Below are 13718 nucleotides of genomic sequence, written 5' to 3' on the forward strand. Positions count from 1 at the left end.
GGGCCGGCGGCGCGGCTCTGGGACCCATCCATGGCTGGGCCTGTGATCGTCCCTCTGGAGCTAATGTCCAGTAGCCTAAGAAGCCCAATCCACTCTGCACGCAGGTGAGTTCGCTTCTTCTCCCCTTAGTCCCTCGATGCAGTGAGCCTGTTGCCAGCAGGTCTCACTGAAAATAAAAAACCTATTTAAACTTTTACTCTAAGCAGCTCAGGAGAGCCACCTAGATTGCACCCTTCTCGTTCGGGCACAAAATCTTAACTGAGGCTTGGAGGAGGGTCATAGGGGGAGGAGCCAGTGCACACCAGCTAGTCCTAAAGCTTTTACTTTGTGCCCAGTCTCCTGCGGAGCCGCTATTCCCCATGGTCCTTTCGGAGTCCCCAGCATCCACTAGGACGTTAGAGAAAGCTTGTTTGCAGAGACACGGTTGGCTCATAAATTGGGCAAAGTCGTCCCTGGATCCTTCACAGCGGGGGCTATGTTGGATTCTGGATTTGAGTCTTCAGAGAGTAATTTTACCTCTGAACAAAATATCCAAAATTCAGTCAAGGATTCAGGAGCTGCTACACAGTCAAAGGGTATCCATTCATGCAGCAATGCGTGTGATGGGGTTGATGGTGTCGACATTTGACATGGTGGAGTATGCTCAGTTCCACTCGAGGCTTCTGATCCTTTCCAAATGGAATGGTTTTCATCAGACAATAAAAACGCAGAGTATGGTCCTTCCTCTGGAAGTGAGGAGGCCATTAGCCTTGTGGCTACAGACATACCATCTGGACAAAGGGAGACCATTTTGGATATCAGATTGGAAATTTCTGACAACGGATGCCAGCTTTCAGGGCTGGGGAGCGGTGTCAGGAAGGAGTTGTTTCCAGGGGCAGTGGACCAAGATGGTTTCCTGCCAATAAATATACTGGAACTTCGGGGATATATATATATATATATATATATATATATATATATATATATATATATATATATATATATACTTGAGAACACATCCGGCACTCAAGATGAGGGATCTACGGAACAAGTGGTCTGGATCACATCTACAGATGCATCAGTTAATCACCCTGTCCCCTAGGGCCAGGGTGTCTCTCCCATGGTGGCTGCAGAGTGCTCACCTACCACAGGGTCGCAGGTTCGCCATCCAGGACTGGATTCTGGTAGCCACGGACGCGAGCCTCCGAGGTGGGGGAGCAGTCACACAGTGAAGAAACTTAAAAGGTCTTTGGGTCAAGTCAAAAAACTTGTATTCAAATCCACATCCTGGAGCTGAGGGCCATATACAACGCCCTTCGGCAAGCGGAAACATTGCTTCGCGACCTACCGGTTCTGATCCAGTCAGACAACATCACCGCAGTGGCTCATGTAAACCGCCAAGGCGGCACAAAGAGCAGAGTGGAAATGGCAGAAGCCACCAGGATTCTCCGCTGGGCGGAAAATCATGTAAGCGCATTTTCAGCAGTTCATTCTGGGAGTGGACAACTGAGAAGCAGACTTCTTCAGCAAACACGACCTGCATCCAAGAGAGGACTTCTTTAGGAAGCCTTCGCACAGATTGCAAGTCAGTGGGAACTGCCACAGATAGACATGATGGCGTCCCGCCTCAACAAGAAGCTACAGAGGTATTGCACCAGGTCAAGAGACCCTCAAGCAGTAGCTGTAGATGCCCTAGTGACACCGTGGGTGTTCCAGTCGGTCTATGTATTTCCCCCTCTTCCTTTCATACCCAAGGTGTTGAGAATGGTAGGAGGGAGAGGAGTGAGAACAATCCTCATTGTTCCAGATTGGCCACGAAGGACCTGGTATCTGGATCTGCAGGAAATGCTCACAGAAGATCAGTGGCTTCTTCCTCTAAGACAGGACCGGTTGCAACAGGGGCCATGTCTATTCCAAGACTTACAGCGGCTTCGTTGGACGGCATGGCGGTTGAACGCCAGATCCTAGCGGATAAGGGTATTCCGGATGAGGTCATTCCTACGCTAATAAAGGCTAGAAAGGACATGACATCTAAACATTATCACCGTATATGGCGAAAATATGTTTCTTGGTGTGAGGCCAGGAATGCTCCTACGGAAGAATTCCATCTGGGCCGTTTCCTTCACTTCCTGCAAACTGGAGTGAATTTCGGCCTAAAATTAGGATCTATTAAGGTTCAGATTTCGGCCTTATCCATTTTCTTTCAAAAGGAATTGGCCTCTCTCCCTGAAGTACAAACTTTTGTGAAGGGAGTACTGCATATTCAGCCTCCTTTTGTACCTCCGGTGACGCCTTGGGACCTTAACGTGGTGTTAAGTTTCATTAAGTCACACTGGTTTGAACCACTTAAAACGGTGGAGTTGAAAAATCTCACTTGGAAGGTGGTCATGTTATTAGCCTTGGCTTCGGCTTCGAGTGTCGGAATTAGCGGCTTTATCACATAAAAGCCCCTATCTGGTTTTCCATATGGATAGAGCGGAATTTCGGACCCGTCCACAATTCCTGCCAAAAGTGTTTTCATCCTTTCATATGAACTATTGTGGTGCCTGTGGCTACGCGTGACTTGGAGGATCCCAAGTCCCTTGATGTGGTCAGGGCTTTGAAAATTTACGTGGCCAGATCGGCTACAGTCAGAAAAACAGAAGCACTGTTTGTCATGTATGCAACCAACAAGATTGGTGCCCCTGCTTCAAAGTAGACTTTTGCTCGCTGGATTTGTAACACGATTCAGCAGGCGCATTCTACGGCGGGATTGCCGTTACCTAAATCGGTCAAGGCCCATTCCACTAGGAAGGTGGGCTCTTCTTGGGCGTCTGCCAGAGGGGTCTCGGCGCTACAGCTGTGCCGAGCTACTACTTGGTCGGGTTCAAACTCCTTTGCAAAGTTCTGTAAGTTTGATACCCTGGCTGAGGAGGACCTCCTGTTTGCTCAATCGGTGCTGCAGAGTCATCCGCACTCTCCCGCCCGTTTGGGAGCTTTGGTATAATCCCCATGGTCCTTACGGAGTCCCCAGCATCCTCTAGGACGTTAGAGAAAATAAGATTTTACTTACCGGTAAATCTATTTCTCGTAGTCCGTAGAGGATGCTGGGCGCCCGTCCCAAGTGCGGACTACTTCTGCAAGACTTGTATATAGTTATTACTTAAATAAGGGTTATGTTATAGTCTCATCGGTCCTGGACTGATGCTATGTCGTTTTCATACTGTTAACTGGATACTATATCACAAGTTATACAGTGTGATTGGTGTGGCTGGTATGAATCTTGCCCTTGGATTAACAAAAATGCTTTCCTCGTACTGTCCGTCTCCTCTGGGCACAGTTTCTCTAACTGAGGTCTGGAGGAGGGGCATAGAGGGAGTAGCCAGTGCACACCAGATCTAAAGTCTTTCTTAAAGTGCCCATGTCTCCTGCGTAGCCCGTCTATCCCCATGGTCCTTACGGAGTCCCCAGCATCCTCTACGGACTACGAGAAAAAGATTTACCGGTAGGTTTAAAATCTTATTATTTTTATTTTCAGGGAGCACTGCTGGCAACAGGCTCCCTGCATCGTGGGACTGAGGAGAGAGAAGCAGACCTACTTAAATGATAGGCTCTTGTTCTTAGGCTACTGGACACCATTAGCTCCAGAGGGAGTCGGAACGCTGGTTTCACCCCGCCGTTCGTCCCGGAGCCGCGCCGCCGTCCTCCTCGCAGAGCCAGAAGATAGAAGCCGGGTGAGTATAAGAAGAAAAGAAGACTTCAAGGCGGCAGAAGACTTCAGATCTTCATTGAGGTAAGCGTGCAGCGGTAACGCTGCGCGCCATTCCTCCCACACACTACACACACAGTACAGGCACTAGTGGGTGCAGGGCGCAGGGGGGCCGCCCTGGGCAGCAATAAACCTCGGGTATGGCATATCAGGAGGCATTAGGCTGCGGAGGCAGTAAATGGAGAAATCCCCCGCCATTTTTTACATATTGAAGCGGGACCGAAGCCCGCCGCTGGAGGGGGCGGAGCTTGATCCCTCAGCACTAACAGCACCATTTTCTCCACAGAACGCTGCAGAGAAGCTGGCTCCCCGGACTCTCCCCTGCTGAACTCGGTGACAGAGGGCTGGAAAAGAGGGGGGCATTTTCAAGGCGCAGTGAGTGTATTACACATTGATTGGTGATAAAAGCGCTATCTGGGTTATTTTCCAGTATCTGTAGGCGCTGGGTGTGTGCTGGCATACTCTCTCTGTCTCTCCAAAGGGCCTTGTTGGGGAATTGTCCCCTTATAGATATATCCCTGTGTGTGTGGGGGTGTCGGTACGTTTGTGTCGGCATGTCTGAGGCGGAAGGCTCGTCCAAGGAGGAGGTGGAGCGAATGAGTGGTGTGTCTGTCGGCAACGCCGACTCATGAATGGATGGACATGTGGCATATGTTAAATGCAAGTGTGGCCTCATTACGTAAGAGACTGGACCTGGCAGAGTCCAGGGAAAAAGCTGGGGGTCAATCCACCGATTGGGCTGGGTCACAGGGCCCGTCGGGGTCTCAAAAACGTCACCATCCCAAATAACTGACACTGATACCTACACGGATTCTGATTCCAGTGTCGATTACGATGATGCAAGATTGCACCCAAGAGTGGCAAAGGGTATTCAGTGTATGATTATTGCAGTGAAAGAGGTTTTGCATATCACAGATGACCCCTCTGTCCCTGACACGAGGATGCGCATGTATAAGGAGAAGAAACCTGAGGTAACCTTTCCCCCTTCTCATGAGCTGAACGAGTTGTTTGAAAAAGCTTGGGAAACTCCAGATAGAAAACTGCAGATTCCCAAAAGGATTCTTATGGCGTATCCTTTCCCTGCTCAGGACAGGGTGCGTTGGGAATCCTCTCCCAGGGTGGACAAGGCCTTGACGTGCCTGTCCAAGAAGGTGGCGCTACCGTCTCCGGACACGGCAGCCCTCAGGGATCATGCTGATCGCAGACAGGAGACTACTTTAAAGTCTATTTATGCGCATACAGGTGTTTTGCTCAGACCGGCAATAGCATCGGCATGGGTATGTAGCGCAGTTGCATCATGGACAGATATCTTGTCAGAAGGCCTTGATACCCTAGACAGGGATACCATTTTATTAACATTAGCCCACATTAAAGACGCAATCTTATTTATGAGGGACGCTCAAAGAGACGTTGGGCTGCTGGGTTCCAGAGCCAATGTGTAATACCCTGAAGCTATTGCACCATAGAGATCCCCTTGTGATTTTTTTTTTACATTGTGGAACTACAAGTCCCAGAGTAGATCGTGGGGTGAACTTTATGTGACCCTGTCAGATTGGGACAGGGATTTTGCCGCCAATTCTCTGGTCCTGTCACTTCTTACCCAGCAACATAAAAAGTCTGGGAAACATGTCCCCAGCTGATTGGGTCCCCTGGGTTGTAGGGCAGAGTGACCAGGGGGTAGTCTGTTGCTGGGGCCCCGGGAGCCAGTCATCATAGAGGAGAGGGGAGGTGGAGGAGCACCAGGACCCTTAAAAGAAGCCTCACAGCACAGGAGAAAGAGACCCTGGAGGATGGGAAAGTGTACCTGGGGAAGTGGAGCCATGTAGTATTCGGGAGCCTGAAGTGAGGAGCCTCTGCTCAAGTGAGCCTGTTGCCCAGCTCAGCCGCCACCGGGATTTGACGTGATGACCTGCCTGGGGAAGAAGAGGAGCCGCCTGCCACGCCATGGAGATCGTCGGCGCTGAAGACGACTGGAGACCCTGCTGCAGAGGGGAAGAGCTGGCCGCGTCAGGGCCAGCGGGGATGGAGTGCGGAGAAGAGCCGCCGCTGCCGAGAGACTGGAGCGTTGGAACGGAGGAACCGCAGCCCGTTCAGCAGAGCAGTGAAGACCCCCATCCCCTGGATCAGGAAGAAAAGCGGCCGCTGGAGTGGCGAGAAGCGCGCAGGCACCGCGAAGGACGACCCCGGGAAGAAGACCCCAGCGAGGACCCCTGGCGGCTGGAGTACGGCGAGGACCCGAGAAGACCCCAGCGTGGGAGATGACGGCGCGGACCGGAGCCTGCTGCACGGAGAAAAGCGACCTGCGGCTGGAGACCTGTGACGCCGACCGGACGCCTAAAGAGGAGAGAGGGAGAAGACATCGCGGAGGTTCAGCAGCTCTTCAGGACGCCAGTGACCGAGCCAGGAGACGGAGGACTGGATCCAGGGGCCGACATCTGCTCGAAGGTGCATCCCCGGTGCGGTGCTCTGCATCCCGGGTGGCGCCGAAGACGAAGGCCGGATCGTAGGTGGCAGAAGCGCCGCAGCAGGGGGTGAGATAACTATTAAACCCTTCCGCTGCCCAAACTCTGCCCTGGCAAAAGCCCTTCCGCTGCTAAAACTCTGCCAAAAAGGGGGGTAGACACCCTTTATTTCCCTGTGCCCTATCTTAAACCCTTCCGCTGCCTAAATTCTGCCAAAAAGGGGGGGGGGGGTAGACACCCTTTATTTCCCTGTGCCCTATCTTGAGCCCTTCCGCTGCTAAAACTCTGCAAAGGGGACACATTGTTAAAAGGGGGTAGGCTTCCCTAAGTACCCCTGTGTCCTTTTAATTTAACCCCTTCCGTTGCTAAACTCTGCAAGCCCCACACCCTAAGTTAAATTCAGGGGGAGGCTCCCCTAAGTACCCCTGTGTCCCTTTATTTAACCCCTTCCGCTGCCAGGACTCTGCAATGTGGGAGCAATTTACTGTATTCCAGGGGGAGAGGCTCCCCACTAGTGCTGTGCCCCGCATATTTGTTTTGTAATGTTAATGCATTTGTCCGCTATTAGGGAATGCTGGTACTGTTAGTTCATTTTATGCAAGCTCCGCCCAGCAGTGTGAAAGCTAATGTTAATGCATTTGTCCGCTATTAAGGAATGCTGGTACCGTTAGTTCATTTTATGCAAGCTCCACCCAGCAGTGTGAAAGCTAATGTTAATGCATTTGTCCGCTATTAGGGAATGCTGGTACTGATAGTTCTTTTTATGCAAGCTCCGCCCAGCAGTGTGAAAGCTAATGTTAATGCATTTGTTCGCTATTAAGGAATGCTGGTACTGTTAGTTCATTTTATGCAAGCTCCGCCCAGCAGTGTGAAAGCTAATGTGAATGCATTTGTCCGCTATTAAGGAATGCTGGTACCGTTAGTTCATTTTATGCAAGCTCCACCCAGCAGTGTGAAAGCTAATGTTAATGCATTTGTCCGCTATTAGGGAATGCTGGTACTGTTAGTTCATTTTATGCAAGCTCCGCCCAGCAGTGTGAAAGCTAATGTTAATGCATTTGTCCGCTATTAAGGAATGCTGGTACCGTTAGTTCATTTTATGCAAGCTCCACCCAGCAGTGTGAAAGCTAATGTTAATGCATTTGTCCGCTATTAGGGAATGCTGGTACTGATAGTTCTTTTTATGCAAGCTCCGCCCAGCAGTGTGAAAGCTAATGTTAATGCATTTGTCCACTATTAAGGAATGCTGGTACTGTTAGTTCATTTTATGCAAGCTCCGCCCAGCAGTGTGAAAGCTAATGTTAATACATTTGTCTGCTATTAAGGAATGCTGGTACTGATAGTTCTTTTTATGCAAGCTCCGCCCAGCAGTGTGAAAGCTAATGTTAATGCATTTGTCCGCTATTAAGGAATGCTGGTACTGATAGTTCTTTTATTGCAAGCTCCGCCCAGCAGTGTGAAAGCTAATGTTAATACATTTGTCTGCTATTAAGGAATGCTGGTACTGATAGTTCTTTTTATGCAAGCTCCGCCCAGCAGTGTGAAAGCTAATGTTAATGCATTTGTCCGCTATTAAGGAATGCTGGTACTGATAGTTCTTTTATTGCAAGCTCCGCCCAGCAGTGTGAAAGCTAATGTTAATGCATTTGTCCGCTATTAAGGAATGCTGGTACTGTTAGTTCATTTTATGCAAGCTCCGCCCAGCAGTGTGAAAGCTAATGTTAATACATTTGTCTGCTATTAAGGAATGCTGGTACTGATAGTTCTTTTTATGCAAGCTCCGCCCAGCAGTGTGAAAGCTAATGTTAATGCATTTGTCCGCTATTAAGGAATGCTGGTACTGTTAGTTCATTTTATGCAAGCTCCGCCCAGCAGTGTGAAAGCTAATGTTAATACATTTGTCTGCTATTAAGGAATGCTGGTACTGATAGTTCTTTTTATGCAAGCTCCGCCCAGCAGTGTGAAAGCTAATGTTAATGCATTTGTCCGCTATTAGGGAATGCTGGTACTGATAGTTCTTTTTATGCAAGCTCCGCCCAGCAGTGTGAAAGCTAATGTTAATGCATTTGTCCGCTATTAAGGAATGCTGGTACTGTTAGTTCATTTTATGCAAGCTCCGCCCAGCAGTGTGAAAGCTAATGTTAATACATTTGTCTGCTATTAAGGAATGCTGGTACTGATAGTTCTTTTTATGCAAGCTCCGCCCAGCAGTGTGAAAGCTAATGTTAATGCATTTGTCCGCTATTAAGGAATGCTGGTACTGTTAGTTCATTTTATGCAAGCTCCGCCCAGCAGTGTGAAAGCTAACGTTAATGCATTTGTCCGCTATTAAGGAATGCTGGTACTGATAGTTCTTTTTATGCAAGTTCCTGCCTGCCTGCTACCTGTATTGCTGACGCTGGTTACCTGAGACTGTCGTTTAATAGCCATAACCAGCCTGCTTTAATCGTGCACAAGTTCCTGCTTACCTGCTACCTGTATTGCTGACGCTGGTTATCTGAGACTGTTGTTTAGTAGCCATAACCAGCCTGCTTTAATTGTGCACAAGTTACCTGCTTACCTGCTACTTGTATTGATAACGCTGGTTACCTGAGACTGTCGTTTAATAGCCATAACCAGCCTGCTTTAATCGTGCACAAGTTCCTGCTTACCTGCTACTTGTATTGCTAACGCTGGTTACCTGAGACTGTCGTTTAATAGCCATAACCAGCCTGCTTTAATCGTGCACAAGTTCCTGCTTACCTGCTACTTGTATTGCTAACGCTGGTTACCTGAGACTGTCGTTTAATAGCCATAACCAGCCTGCTTTAATCGTGCACAAGTTCCTGCTTACCTTCTACTTGTATTGCTGACGCTGGTTACCCGAGACTGTTGTTTAGTAGCCATAACCAGCCTGCTTTAATTGTGCACAAGTTCCTGCTTACCTGCTACCTGTATTGCTAACGCTGGTTACCTGAGACTGTCGTTTAATAGCCATAACCAGCCTGCTTTAATCGTGCACAAGTTCCTGCTTACCTGCTACCTGTATTGCTGACGCTGGTTACCTGAGACTGTTGTTTAGTAGCCATAACCAGCCTGCTTTAATTGTGCACAAGTTACCTGCTTACCTGCTACTTGTATTGCTAACGCTGGTTACCTGAGACTGTCGTTTAATAGCCATAACCAGCCTGCTTTAATCGTGCACAAGTTCCTGCTTACCTGCTACCTGTATTGCTGACGCTGGTTACCTGAGACTATTATTTAGAAGCCATAACCAGCCTGCTTCAATTGTGCACCAGTTACTTGCTTACCTGCTACCTGTATTGCTAACGCTGGTTACCTGAGACTGTTATTTAGAAGCCATAACCAGCCTGCTTCAATTGTGCGCCAGTTTCCTGTTTACCTGCCACTTGTAAATTTTGTTAGGATAATAAAATGGAGTTGGATACTATATTATGTTTGTGTTGTCATTGTGTCTGAGAGGTAAAGCAGGTCTGCCGCTCTGATCACCCGAACCTGATTCACACTAGCACCCCACAATTTAGTTCAAGTTTTCGGCACCGTAAATGTCATGTGTTTGTTTGTGGGTGGACATTACATAAAATTTTGGCGTCACGAACAGGATCAGAGAATCGCAGGCGGGCCTGTGCTCCAGACACAATGACTTGTTTGCCAACAGAGCTGTACCCAGTTCAAGGCTTATGTTAACCGATGTATAGTGTTAAGGTGTATACGTGAGGACACGTATAATTTTAGGGGGGAAGAATGTAATACCCTGAAGCTATTGCACCATGGAGATCCCCTTGTGATTTTTTTTTACATTGTGGAACTACAAGTCCCAGAGTAGATCGTGGGGTGAACTTTATGTGACCCTGTCAGATTGGGACAGGGATTTTGCCGCCAATTCTCTGGTCCTGTCACTTCTTACCCAGCAACATAAAAAGTCTGGGAAACATGTCCCCAGCTGATTGGGTCCCCTGGGTTGTAGGGCAGAGTGACCAGGGGGTAGTCTGTTGCTGGGGCCCCGGGAGCCAGTCATCATAGAGGAGAGGGGAGGTGGAGGAGCACCAGGACCCTTAAAAGAAGCCTCACAGCACAGGAGAAAGAGACCCTGGAGGATGGGAAAGTGTACCTGGGGAAGTGGAGCCATGTAGTATTCGGGAGCCTGAAGTGAGGAGCCTCTGCTCAAGTGAGCCTGTTGCCCAGCTCAGCCGCCACCGGGATTTGACGTGATGACCTGCCTGGGGAAGAAGAGGAGCCGCCTGCCACGCCATGGAGATCGTCGGCGCTGAAGACGACTGGAGACCCTGCTGCAGAGGGGAAGAGCTGGCCGCGTCAGAGCCAGCGGGGATGGAGTGCGGAGAAGAGCCGCCGCTGCCGAGAGACTGGAGCGTTGGAACGGAGGAACCGCAGCCCGTTCAGCAGAGCAGTGAAGACCCCCATCCCCTGGATCAGGAAGAAAAGCGGCCGCTGGAGTGGCGAGAAGCGCGCAGGCACCGCGAAGGACGACCCCGGGAAGAAGACCCCAGCGAGGACCCCTGGCGGCTGGAGTACGGCGAGGACCCGAGAAGACCCCAGCGTGGGAGATGACGGCGCGGACCGGAGCCTGCTGCACGGAGAAAAGCGACCTGCGGCTGGAGACCTGTGACGCCGACCGGACGCCTAAAGAGGAGAGAGGGAGAAGACATCGCGGAGGTTCAGCAGCTCTTCAGGACGCCAGTGACCGAGCCAGGAGACGGAGGACTGGATCCAGGGGCCGACATCTGCTCGAAGGTGCATCCCCGGTGCGGTGCTCTGCATCCCGGGTGGCGCCGAAGACGAAGGCCGGATCGTAGGTGGCAGAAGCGCCGCAGCAGGGGGTGAGATAACTATTAAACCCTTCCGCTGCCCAAACTCTGCCCTGGCAAAAGCCCTTCCGCTGCTAAAACTCTGCCAAAAAGGGGGGTAGACACCCTTTATTTCCCTGTGCCCTATCTTAAACCCTTCCGCTGCCCAAATTCTGCCAAAAAGGGGGGGGGTAGACACCCTTTATTTCCCTGTGCCCTATCTTGAGCCCTTCCGCTGCTAAAACTCTGCAAAGGGGACACATTGTTAAAAGGGGGTAGGCTTCCCTAAGTACCCCTGTGTCCTTTTAATTTAACCCCTTCCGTTGCTAAACTCTGCAAGCCCCACACCCTAAGTTAAATTCAGGGGGAGGCTCCCCTAAGTACCCCTGTGTCCCTTTATTTAACCCCTTCCGCTGCCAGGACTCTGCAATGTGGGAGCAATTTACTGTATTCCAGGGGGAGAGGCTCCCCACTAGTGCTGTGCCCCGCATATTTGTTTTGTAATGTTAATGCATTTGTCCGCTATTAGGGAATGCTGGTACTGTTAGTTCATTTTATGCAAGCTCCGCCCAGCAGTGTGAAAGCTAATGTTAATGCATTTGTCCGCTATTAAGGAATGCTGGTACCGTTAGTTCATTTTATGCAAGCTCCACCCAGCAGTGTGAAAGCTAATGTTAATGCATTTGTCCGCTATTAGGGAATGCTGGTACTGATAGTTCTTTTTATGCAAGCTCCGCCCAGCAGTGTGAAAGCTAATGTTAATGCATTTGTTCGCTATTAAGGAATGCTGGTACTGTTAGTTCATTTTATGCAAGCTCCGCCCAGCAGTGTGAAAGCTAATGTGAATGCATTTGTCCGCTATTAAGGAATGCTGGTACCGTTAGTTCATTTTATGCAAGCTCCACCCAGCAGTGTGAAAGCTAATGTTAATGCATTTGTCCGCTATTAGGGAATGCTGGTACTGTTAGTTCATTTTATGCAAGCTCCGCCCAGCAGTGTGAAAGCTAATGTTAATGCATTTGTCCGCTATTAAGGAATGCTGGTACCGTTAGTTCATTTTATGCAAGCTCCACCCAGCAGTGTGAAAGCTAATGTTAATGCATTTGTCCGCTATTAGGGAATGCTGGTACTGATAGTTCTTTTTATGCAAGCTCCGCCCAGCAGTGTGAAAGCTAATGTTAATGCATTTGTTCGCTATTAAGGAATGCTGGTACTGTTAGTTCATTTTATGCAAGCTCCGCCCAGCAGTGTGAAAGCTAATGTGAATGCATTTGTCCGCTATTAAGGAATGCTGGTACCGTTAGTTCATTTTATGCAAGCTCCACCCAGCAGTGTGAAAGCTAATGTTAATGCATTTGTCCGCTATTAGGGAATGCTGGTACTGATAGTTCTTTTTATGCAAGCTCCGCCCAGCAGTGTGAAAGCTAATGTTAATGCATTTGTCCACTATTAAGGAATGCTGGTACTGTTAGTTCATTTTATGCAAGCTCCGCCCAGCAGTGTGAAAGCTAATGTTAATACATTTGTCTGCTATTAAGGAATGCTGGTACTGATAGTTCTTTTTATGCAAGCTCCGCCCAGCAGTGTGAAAGCTAATGTTAATGCATTTGTCCGCTATTAAGGAATGCTGGTACTGATAGTTCTTTTATTGCAAGCTCCGCCCAGCAGTGTGAAAGCTAATGTTAATGCATTTGTCCGCTATTAAGGAATGCTGGTACTGTTAGTTCATTTTATGCAAGCTCCGCCCAGCAGTGTGAAAGCTAATGTTAATACATTTGTCTGCTATTAAGGAATGCTGGTACTGATAGTTCTTTTTATGCAAGCTCCGCCCAGCAGTGTGAAAGCTAATGTTAATGCATTTGTCCGCTATTAAGGAATGCTGGTACTGTTAGTTCATTTTATGCAAGCTCCGCCCAGCAGTGTGAAAGCTAATGTTAATACATTTGTCTGCTATTAAGGAATGCTGGTACTGATAGTTCTTTTTATGCAAGCTCCGCCCAGCAGTGTGAAAGCTAATGTTAATGCATTTGTCCGCTATTAGGGAATGCTGGTACTGATAGTTCTTTTTATGCAAGCTCCGCCCAGCAGTGTGAAAGCTAATGTTAATGCATTTGTCCGCTATTAAGGAATGCTGGTACTGTTAGTTCATTTTATGCAAGCTCCGCCCAGCAGTGTGAAAGCTAATGTTAATACATTTGTCTGCTATTAAGGAATGCTGGTACTGATAGTTCTTTTTATGCAAGCTCCGCCCAGCAGTGTGAAAGCTAATGTTAATGCATTTGTCCGCTATTAAGGAATGCTGGTACTGTTAGTTCATTTTATGCAAGCTCCGCCCAGCAGTGTGAAAGCTAACGTTAATGCATTTGTCCGCTATTAAGGAATGCTGGTACTGATAGTTCTTTTTATGCAAGTTCCTGCCTGCCTGCTACCTGTATTGCTGACGCTGGTTACCTGAGACTGTCGTTTAATAGCCATAACCAGCCTGCTTTAATCGTGCACAAGTTCCTGCTTACCTGCTACCTGTATTGCTGACGCTGGTTATCTGAGACTGTTGTTTAGTAGCCATAACCAGCCTGCTTTAATTGTGCACAAGTTACCTGCTTACCTGCTACTTGTATTGATAACGCTGGTTACCTGAGACTGTCGTTTAATAGCCATAACCAGCCTGCTTTAATCGTGCACAAGTTCCTGCTTACCTGCTACTTGTATTGCTAACGCTGGTTA

At 48.7% G+C, this 13718-nt stretch overlaps 1 protein-coding gene across 6 annotated transcripts in view; it reads left to right on the forward strand.

Moving 5' to 3' along the window:
* The window catches only part of RCC1L (RCC1 like), a 157231-nt gene that overhangs the window by 22736 nt on the left and 120777 nt on the right, over positions 1–13718 (forward strand). For 2 of the 6 annotated variants that reach the window (XM_063953734.1, XM_063953733.1), the window contains exon 2: positions 4014–4102. The exons of 3 other annotated variants lie outside the window; for them this stretch is intronic. The gene's annotated coding sequence lies outside the window, so the exon portion shown is untranslated. Of the gene's footprint in view, positions 1–3587; positions 3752–4013; positions 4103–13718 lie in introns of those variants that run through there. One more of the 6 variants, XM_063953736.1, reaches the window with a different exon arrangement.

This window comes from Pseudophryne corroboree, chromosome 2, assembly GCF_028390025.1.
Source record: "Pseudophryne corroboree isolate aPseCor3 chromosome 2, aPseCor3.hap2, whole genome shotgun sequence".
Lineage (NCBI taxonomy): Eukaryota > Metazoa > Chordata > Amphibia > Anura > Myobatrachidae > Pseudophryne > Pseudophryne corroboree.